An 8,721-nucleotide genomic window follows, 5' to 3' on the forward strand; every position below is an offset into this window, starting at 1 on the left:
GAGCTGAATAAGTAGATAATATGTATGTTTATATTGTGTTATGCCGTTAAAACACCGAACAAACATTAATATTAGCACTTCCGGTCTCACCGACAGCTCATCTGCTCGTAGTTGCGTGGTTGCGTTTTCTTCACCATGTGCAGTGCCGAAATCGTGAATATTTCTGTGCTTTTGACCATCGCCGGTTGCCGTTGAGAGTGGCAGCCGTTCGAGTGTTGCCTCGTCAGCTGGAAACTGCATCGTCGGCACGTTCTCACGACCGACCGAGGCAGCGGTGCAGCATTTCTCCGATAACGATGCTGGCGCCGGCTAGCTAAGGATACCTGTGTTCGCTGTATGGCGAGAGTCCCGTTCGCTGTCTGTTCAGTATGTCATCGAGCCGTACCTCGGCGTATCCTCCCCGTAGTCTCAGGTTCCCAAAAACCGCGACACAGCAACCAAGCCGACTCGCATTTTCACGGTAGCTGCAGACAGCTGCGGGGTGGGTCCACGCCGGCCCGATGCCCCACGATCCTTTCTTCTAGCTGTAGTTCTTTGTTGTCAGCCCGCACTCGCTGTGCGCCCGCATTCGAAGAGCAAACAGCATCGAAGTACCGCCACTGGGAGAAGGGTGCACGCAGCTTTGCCGTGTTGAATACGATTCAAGCGCGAGCAGTGCGAAGAGGCGGTGTATCGGAGTGTGGCTCTAAATCCATCTCAGCTGTCATTCGTTCCAAACGCGCACGCAAGTTTGCGTACATGGTTGGCAGAGCGATGAAAACACTACGGCAGTTCGAGGTGCACACCCAACATTGCCAAACCGATTCGCAGTTTTCAAGCACGCGCGATACACGGTGCCATGGGCTCCGCCGCTCGACGACGACCGCGCGAGCCGACCGGAAGTGGCGCCACAGACCACGTGGTTGCGCCGAGACGCCAGAGAGAAAAAAATGAAAAAAATGCCGCCGGCGCTGACGTCGCCTCCTCGCACCTTCGCCCTCCCTCCCTCCCTTCACGCCGCGCGCAGCTTTCCGCGCGCTCGCTGCGTTGAGTTGAGGGAGAAAGCTGCGGAACGTGATCTCTATAATTTGGTAACACCACATAGACTTGACGGATTCGAAAAATTTTTGCGGCATATGACTCTTGAAGAGTCATACGTCAATAATGAGACTATTCCAATATAACTAAGAAAGGTGTTGCAGGGCCCCTTTAAGGGCTCCGTCGTCAAGGGAAGGGTCGATGTTTCTTATTACACCTTTACACGTGCCATCGGGGGCAGCGATGTAGGCTGACACCTCAAAAGCTCCGAGTTTGGTATGTAACTTTTGGATTCTTGAATAAGCCCTCGCGTTGTGATCATGAGGGGTAGAGATAACCAAAATGTTCTGCACCTTGTTTGGGCACACGGTGTCCTCGCCAGTCTGTTGTTCCGTCAAGGCCGCTGCCATGGCCAGGGCTTGAGCGAGGTGTATGATGTCGGCTTTCGAAACGTTGAGGCCTCCCTTGGGGCGCACGATGATCTTGATTTGGTACTTTGGTAATGTCGGTAGCCTAGAAGCTGCCGTGATCTGCTTCATGAAACTTTTGGCCAGCGATTTGGCCGTGCGGCTGCCAGCCGGCGTGTTCTTGGTGCCATCTTGCCCGCCATGTGGCGACGTACTCGTTGGTTGTTACCGCCTGCCGCCGAGAGCGGTCGTCCAACCCGCTTCATTGAGCTCCTGCAGGTTGATGTCCATCCCCTCGGCGACTATAGTCCCGGGCATGGTTTCCATTGGTCAGCAGTTCGCTTGGGTGGCCGGGCGTCTGCGCGGTTAGCGTGCAGGAGCGCCGGCGTCGAGGCCACCTGGGCCACCTCGCGCAGCAACGCCGTAAGTAGGCTTAGTCCGCTAGGGTTAGCACTCGTACGGCGTGTTCAGAGATTCAAAATCACACAAGATGGTGAAAGGCTCACCCACCGATAAAACTCCACTCTCGGTGGATTCCTGAGAGCTTGCCGCTTCAGAAAAGGTATAGTTTCCGTGCGTCCATTCCGGAAAAACTGCCGAAAACATTGAAAGAAACGGGGTCCGATGTGAGCACGTCCGCACTACTCGGCGCCCCCTGGCGGAGCCACGATTGCATGACTCCCCGTTTTTTCATTGTCAGCGTCACCGCTGTCTTTTCGTCACTGAAAACATCCAGCAGAACACGAAGCCATGAGGTGTGCGCTGCTTCTCTGACTATGCAGGAAGCGTATTCTCGTTATGAAACTTAATGTGCGCCATCGAACATAAAATGCCGTCGACGTCTTGGAACATTCTTCAGTCCCTGTGTTCAAAATATCATCTTCGCTGATATGTACTGACCTGTAAGTAATAATAATGGCTTATAATAAATAGTGCGTGTGTGTGTTCCTTTTTTCTTGCAATGTGTTTCTAGCGCTACAGTTTAAAAATTTTGTATTTATACCAAACCGCTCCATTTTCTATTTTGCTCAAGGATTCCTGTGCGGGTCACGGGAGCTGCAAGATTTTATTGCCGGTGTTAGTTATGGCCAGGTTCTGTTTTTAAAAAATTCAAGCAAGAACAACGAACACTGCGTTTGTGGAAGACACAGCAACACGCAAGCAAGAGGGTGACGTCTAGGTTATGTCCGTTCTTCATGTCTTTCTTCATTCCTTCGTTTACTTGTGCCAGATGGCAAAAACAAATGTAGGGGTCTAGATAGTCCGTGTCAGCTAGAAAGTCGGTTGACATATCCCTGTGCCGCCTCCGAAGCTGCTTTTGGTCTCCGTAACGCATTTGCAGCCTCTGGGACAGCTTGTCACCATTCCAGCCTGAGAAATACGACACTGAGAGGAGAACAGAAAGTATGTTAGACGTAAAAAGAGAGAGAGCTCCACGCGACACACACCTGCAAAGAAATATGTTCTGCGCCTCCGGACTACTGCTTAAGGCTTAGTAATGATTGAACCATCAGTGACAAGCAGTAATTTTATAATTGATGGCATTATTCATAAGCTACAATTTTATATGTCGTCGTGTGTACATTTCACTGTTTTCTAAATTTTAAGAAATGTAAAGCGACCCTAATGCAAATACTTAGGCGTCTGAGAGTGGCACTCGCACTGACTGTGTTGGTAAACTTCAGGTTAACTATGAGCCAACTTCTTTTTCTTCTCATTCAATGTGTAGAGCCTTGGCCCTCAGCCCCCGAAAGCATGCACCTAACGTGGTCTTGCACTGCCTCCATTATCAGAAGCATTGCAATCTTTCTTCACTTCACCTAGTATTGCGCTGCCTCCGAGATTTCCACACCTTTGCTATGCGATTATTTCCCGTGATTATGTCATCATGTGACGTCATTTTATGTGACGTCACAGTCACGTCACGATGACGTCATATTAAGTCAAATTTTGGCGCGATTACGGCGTCACGACGGCGTCATCAAGCCTTAATTACGTGACTTTTTGCATTGTTCGTGTTGACGCCAACGCCGACGGTCGCTATTCTCCTTTGATGAGCCATCTTAGGCGTTCGCCTTAAAATATAACTCTTCCTTTGAACCACAGTCATAAATTTCGAACCAGTTTTTCGAAGCGTTTATACTAATTGCTGTTTATACTAATTTATACTAATTATGTTACACCAATTCAATTTATCACATACATCAATGCCCACTCTATCATATGGAACCCTTATCTGAACTAATTCCATCCCTTTTATATTTTTGTTTTCATTTTTATCATGGTTTTCGGACAACACGCACCGGCGCTTGACAGAACGGTCTGGAAAATAGCAAAGAGCGTCACTCGGTGCTCATGCCGCTAAAAATCAGTTTTGCAGAATCTCGGAGAAACGTTTATGCAAATTAAAATTTGCCATTCACCCGCTTGTTGCACAACGCTGCAAAGAAATTCGTACAAATTTCCCGGAAAGAAAAGCCTATTATTTGACGAAAATTTTGTCCAGGCCTGCGTCGCCGGGCTAAGAGGCTCTTCTTTTTTAAGAAATATGTAGACATTTCCGTATACATTTGTACTACATGCGGGTGGATGGCAAATTTTAATTTACTTAACCCTTTCTCCGCATTCGGAGATACCAAAAAATTGAATTGCGATTCAGTGTCCACAGTCCGTGTGCTTCTAGTCGTCTATTAATTCGCCGCCCGCTTAGCTGCTGGTCTCCTGGTTAGTTGAAAAGGCTAGCTGACCGCCCTAGGAAGGCATTGGTTCAGGGTTTGATCCCCCGACCGGACAAATTTTTTGTCAGCTCGCCTTTCTAAGAAATGTTGAGAGAGAGAGGTTCATTTACAGAAAGGCAGAGAGGTCGGCCTGAGCGATAACATGCTCTAGCCTGCTACTCTACACCGGGGGAGGGGAAAAAGGAGAAAAAAGAGTGATGGATGACGATGGTAAGTTAGAGTTGAGATTTCCTTGAAACTTTGTGCTACAAGTGAGTTGGATGGCTACATATTATTTCATATGAGCTTCCATCACGGTTGACGGTATACGCAAGCAGTTGTGCTTCTACACGTACTTGTTGACGAAATATAAGGTTTACTTTTGTACTTTGTTCCCCGCTCGGACTTATTGACAACTTCACTTACCCAAAAACTCTTCAAAGCACTTTTTTTATCGCCACCTTCATCCTCATGTTGAACACCTTCTCTCTTCCTCTCTCTTTACAAACATCCGGCTTCCCCAACGCTGAGTAGCAGGTCAGAACGCTGATTCAGGCCAACCTCTCATCTTCTGTACCATTTATCTCTATATCTCCTAAGACTTTCCCGCTGTATATATAAGAGACGTTTTATATTGGCTTAATTTCCGCCGATATACGCGTCGTGCAATGAACAAGAGGCCATAGAACGATGCAGAATTCAAGTGTAGAACGTCTCACCGCGCTGCCACATGGTGTCATAGCGTAAATGTCAGTTCTGGAACAAAAAAAAAAGAGCGCATATAATGAGAGGCGGTTCACCAGGCTCAGATCTTGTCTTCTAGCACTCTTCCCTAATACAAACGCCGCATTCTACAGTAGTTTACGGGACTGGCCATCATCACCCACTATATTCGATACTTGAGTAAACAATATTAATCCTGACTGCATGCACCTGTTTCTTTCATCACATTTACCCCGACGTGGCATGTTCCCATGCGCGAAGGTGTAACTATATTGTGCGGCTGTATTCTTTGCTGGTAATGATCGTAGCAAACATGCTATTTTTCGTTTGTGGTAGTGCCGATATCGCATGGCCGACATCTGCAAGATGCTGTAATAGTCACCTGATTTTGAACACTGCGTATGACATGACAGGTTATGAATTATTCTGCTTAACCATGCTCTCTCGTTACGCCACAAATGAAAGCATGATGCGTGTCTGCGATGCTGAATTCTCGCATGTGTTATCAACCCACGTATTCGGTGAAACTACAGTGTCTGGCTAAAGTAGCGGTGAAGTGAATCACCATATAATTACACTGTACGATTAACCGCATTTCCAGTAAGGCCTTCCATAGTGAACTAACTTAATCCGGCTTCGTATTGAACAAAACCTCTGAATATGTACAGCAGAACTGTTTATTATTAACATCGCAGCAATTTCAGTAATATATCAAGGTGGTACATTTTCTCTACACAGGCAAAGTATAGGTACAGCTTGACTAAAACGGGGAAGTGAATAAGAAGTACCTTAAGTACTAAAAGCATTCTCCAGTCGAAAAGCTGCGAAACAAGAATGTGAACCTAGTCATACGCATTTGCTGTCATCCCTTATTGTGTTAAGGACTTCAAGGAGGGACCTGGCAGCACAACGAAACTATTAACGATTCTGCTATCTGTTACAATATATATATATATATATATATATATATATATATATATATATATATATATATATATATATATATATATATATATATATATTCCTTTCTAGGACGCGAGATCGATCTTTCCTATGCAGCGTAACGTTTTTTGCTGAACCCCATAAGCAATAAATGAGAAAAGTACTCGTCGAGGCAAACAAACAGACACATAGAAACACGAAGGCCTTGCGCCCACAACAAGTTGAGACGTTCCGACTAGGTTTTAGCGTATACGTTTTGTACTGACCATTACTCTGCATAAATAGAACGAGTAATCATTTAATAAACGCGTGCCAATATAAGTCAAATGCGAAAATGCAACGATATGAAGCAGCGGCTCGCAGGGGTGACTAATAGATACACGTATTTGAGTAGAATTATGCGGATACATCTCAAGATGTGCTTGCCTACCATGTACGTGCTTGTCCTTTTGAGTTCCACCTGTTGGAGTATCGAAAACGTTTCGCGGTCTTAGTCATGTGCTTTAGACATACACTTGACATAAATTGTCTCACATGTATAACTGCACCAAAAAAATTGGTTTTTAACTTCAAATTATGTTTTCTTTCTTGTGCAGCCAAATGTTTTCTGTCCTGTTTCATACCATATAGAGGCGCACATAACATTTCAGTTTGGAGTCGAATCGCATCACTTACTTTAAATACTACTTACGTGAAAAAAATAGCCATCGTCAGTAAAACGAACATCCCAGTCTTGGAGAGAGACATCGTCACCTTGTGTGTATGGCTGCCGGTATGGGTTTTTAAATGAACGCCAGAAAACAATTTTCACGTTTTCTTTTTGTCCGTCCACCGTGGCACGTCAGCCTTGAATGCCAATACGCTCGAGTCACCGGAGCAACGCATCCCTTTCAACAACATGCGGAACAATGGCTAAGTGAAAGCAGCCATTGTTTGCAATAGTGATCGGCCCCAAACAAACAAGTAAGAGGACGTAGCAAAACACGGAAGAACTGAGGAGGCAAATTGACATAAGCATCCTTGTTTGCAATGTCAGCTAAAGGTCGAACACAAGCACGCGTACGCAAACACACTTTCGTACAGCACAGCCTCATTTTCGGCATAATTGGCATCGACTTTTATTCATTATTATATTCTTGTGGAGTTTCCTTGAATAGACCCGTCAGGGGCTGAGTAAACAGGAGCTCCAACTACACATAGTTACGATCTCTCTGACCGTGAAACACAGACGCACTTGTCACGTGACGCAGGCAGCACACCCTGACAGGCGGTTGTCGGGCTTCTGTATACGCTTATACGCTAAGCGGATGCACCCCTCTGTGTCACCTGCTTGTTACGGTTACCGAAGACGGAAAAGGAGGGGGGAATGACGTGACCGAAGCGGCGTAGACCGGCCGTATGGACGCGGAGGATAGATGGCGAGCGCGCCATTTTCCTAGCCGAATAAATATATATGCCCAAGAAACAAAGCAACAGCAACAACCAGTTGGTGTCCGTCGAAATAGCCCCTTCGAGCTATCGCTTTATACTGTAGCGCTTGCTTGGCTATCATAAAACTGCTTTGTTTTTTTCTTGAGCTGCAAAACTATGACCGTGGGATTCACAGAGCGAATACGCTGTCCGACAAATGCTTTTGTCTAGCAACACGCTTGTCTCGATAAGCATCATCAACGATACGAGCTCTGCAACCAAATGTAGGGGCAATGCTGTAGATTTATCATTACCATCGTGATCATCGTCAGCCGGTATTGTGTTCACTGAAAGACGAAGACCTCTACCAGTGGTCTCCAACCCACCCTGTCCTGATGGCCGTACATGGAATGATGTGCATTCACTCATTTAATAAATTGGTAAATTGTTAAACATTGCTAAATTGTTCGCCGTTGCAGGGTGGTGAACGTACGTGAATACGCCGTACGGTGACTAGCGTGTGGGAGCACACAGGAGGAAGAGGAGCAATAAACTTTGTTCAGTAGAGTTGTCCGCGAGTATAGTCCAGGATGCCGTGGGCCTGAGCCGACAGCGTGGTCCTGTTCACCAGATGTCGCTGGTCTTCAAGGCTTGAGAGTGTCAGCTGGGCCTCCCACTGCTCGACGTTCGGTCCAGTGACACGCAAATGGAGAAAATATCACTACACGGGGAACGTGGCCCTGAACACCCACTCCCCCATAAAGAGCGAAGAGATGAAATGCTTGAAGAGTATATCTGTCAAGCAGTTAACTGTGCCACGGATGTTGCTTACAATCTCCCTTTCTCATGCGGTTCTGCCAACGCAGACGAGAAGGTGCGTGGACACAACATTACTGAAGCATGAAGACGCAACACGTGACAATAGCCGTTGGCAATTTTCGCGGCAATTATAAGGTTAAAGGGGCAAAAGTCATCTATGCTGCAAATATTTTTTCTGTGACTATGCAACTGAGAAGTCATTTTTTTATAAAAGACCTACGCATATGTTTTGTACGCTAGTAGAATCATGCCCTCAGAATTACTGTCAATTTGTTGAGAGATCAGTGATGCTTTCTTTCCGGAGAAAGTGGTGATGAAATGTCATTTTCTGTTTACTGTCACTTTGAGAAATGGGTTCACCGTGTACCACAAAGTTATCAGCCATCACATGGTACTCTGCAGTAAACATTAAGCCACTATAATATCTCTAAAGTCTAGCACACTTGTGCAAAGGTTTCTAGTTGTATCAGTAATTCAGCTAAAATCATTGTTTTGGTTAGAGATTCTATGTGAAGTATAAATATGGGGTTTATTAAATTGTTATTCTGGTTCCTGCTGCTAGGGCGCACTCGTTCAGATTTCTGACCCAGGAGTAACCGCAGAAGTAGCATGCGTTACTTTTTTTCGGTAACGGTAACCATAACGCCTTACCTTTTGTTGTAGGTAACGTTGGGCGGTAACGCGTT

The 8,721-nt window shown here is 45.9% G+C and overlaps 1 long non-coding RNA gene across 1 annotated transcript; it reads right to left on the bottom strand.

The window, feature by feature from the left end:
• Positions 1 to 2,367: 2,367 nt before the first annotated feature.
• On the bottom strand, positions 2,368 to 6,678 carry LOC119400657 (uncharacterized). The gene is made up of 3 exons (XR_005185141.2): positions 6,498 to 6,678; positions 4,861 to 4,897; positions 2,368 to 2,810 (listed from the first exon to the last, which is right to left on the bottom strand). It is a non-coding gene; the product is annotated as an uncharacterized LOC119400657 (long non-coding RNA).
• Positions 6,679 to 8,721: the final 2,043 nt, after the last annotated feature.

The sequence above is a fragment of the Rhipicephalus sanguineus genome, chromosome 7 (assembly GCF_013339695.2).
Source record: "Rhipicephalus sanguineus isolate Rsan-2018 chromosome 7, BIME_Rsan_1.4, whole genome shotgun sequence".
Classification (NCBI taxonomy): domain Eukaryota; kingdom Metazoa; phylum Arthropoda; class Arachnida; order Ixodida; family Ixodidae; genus Rhipicephalus; species Rhipicephalus sanguineus.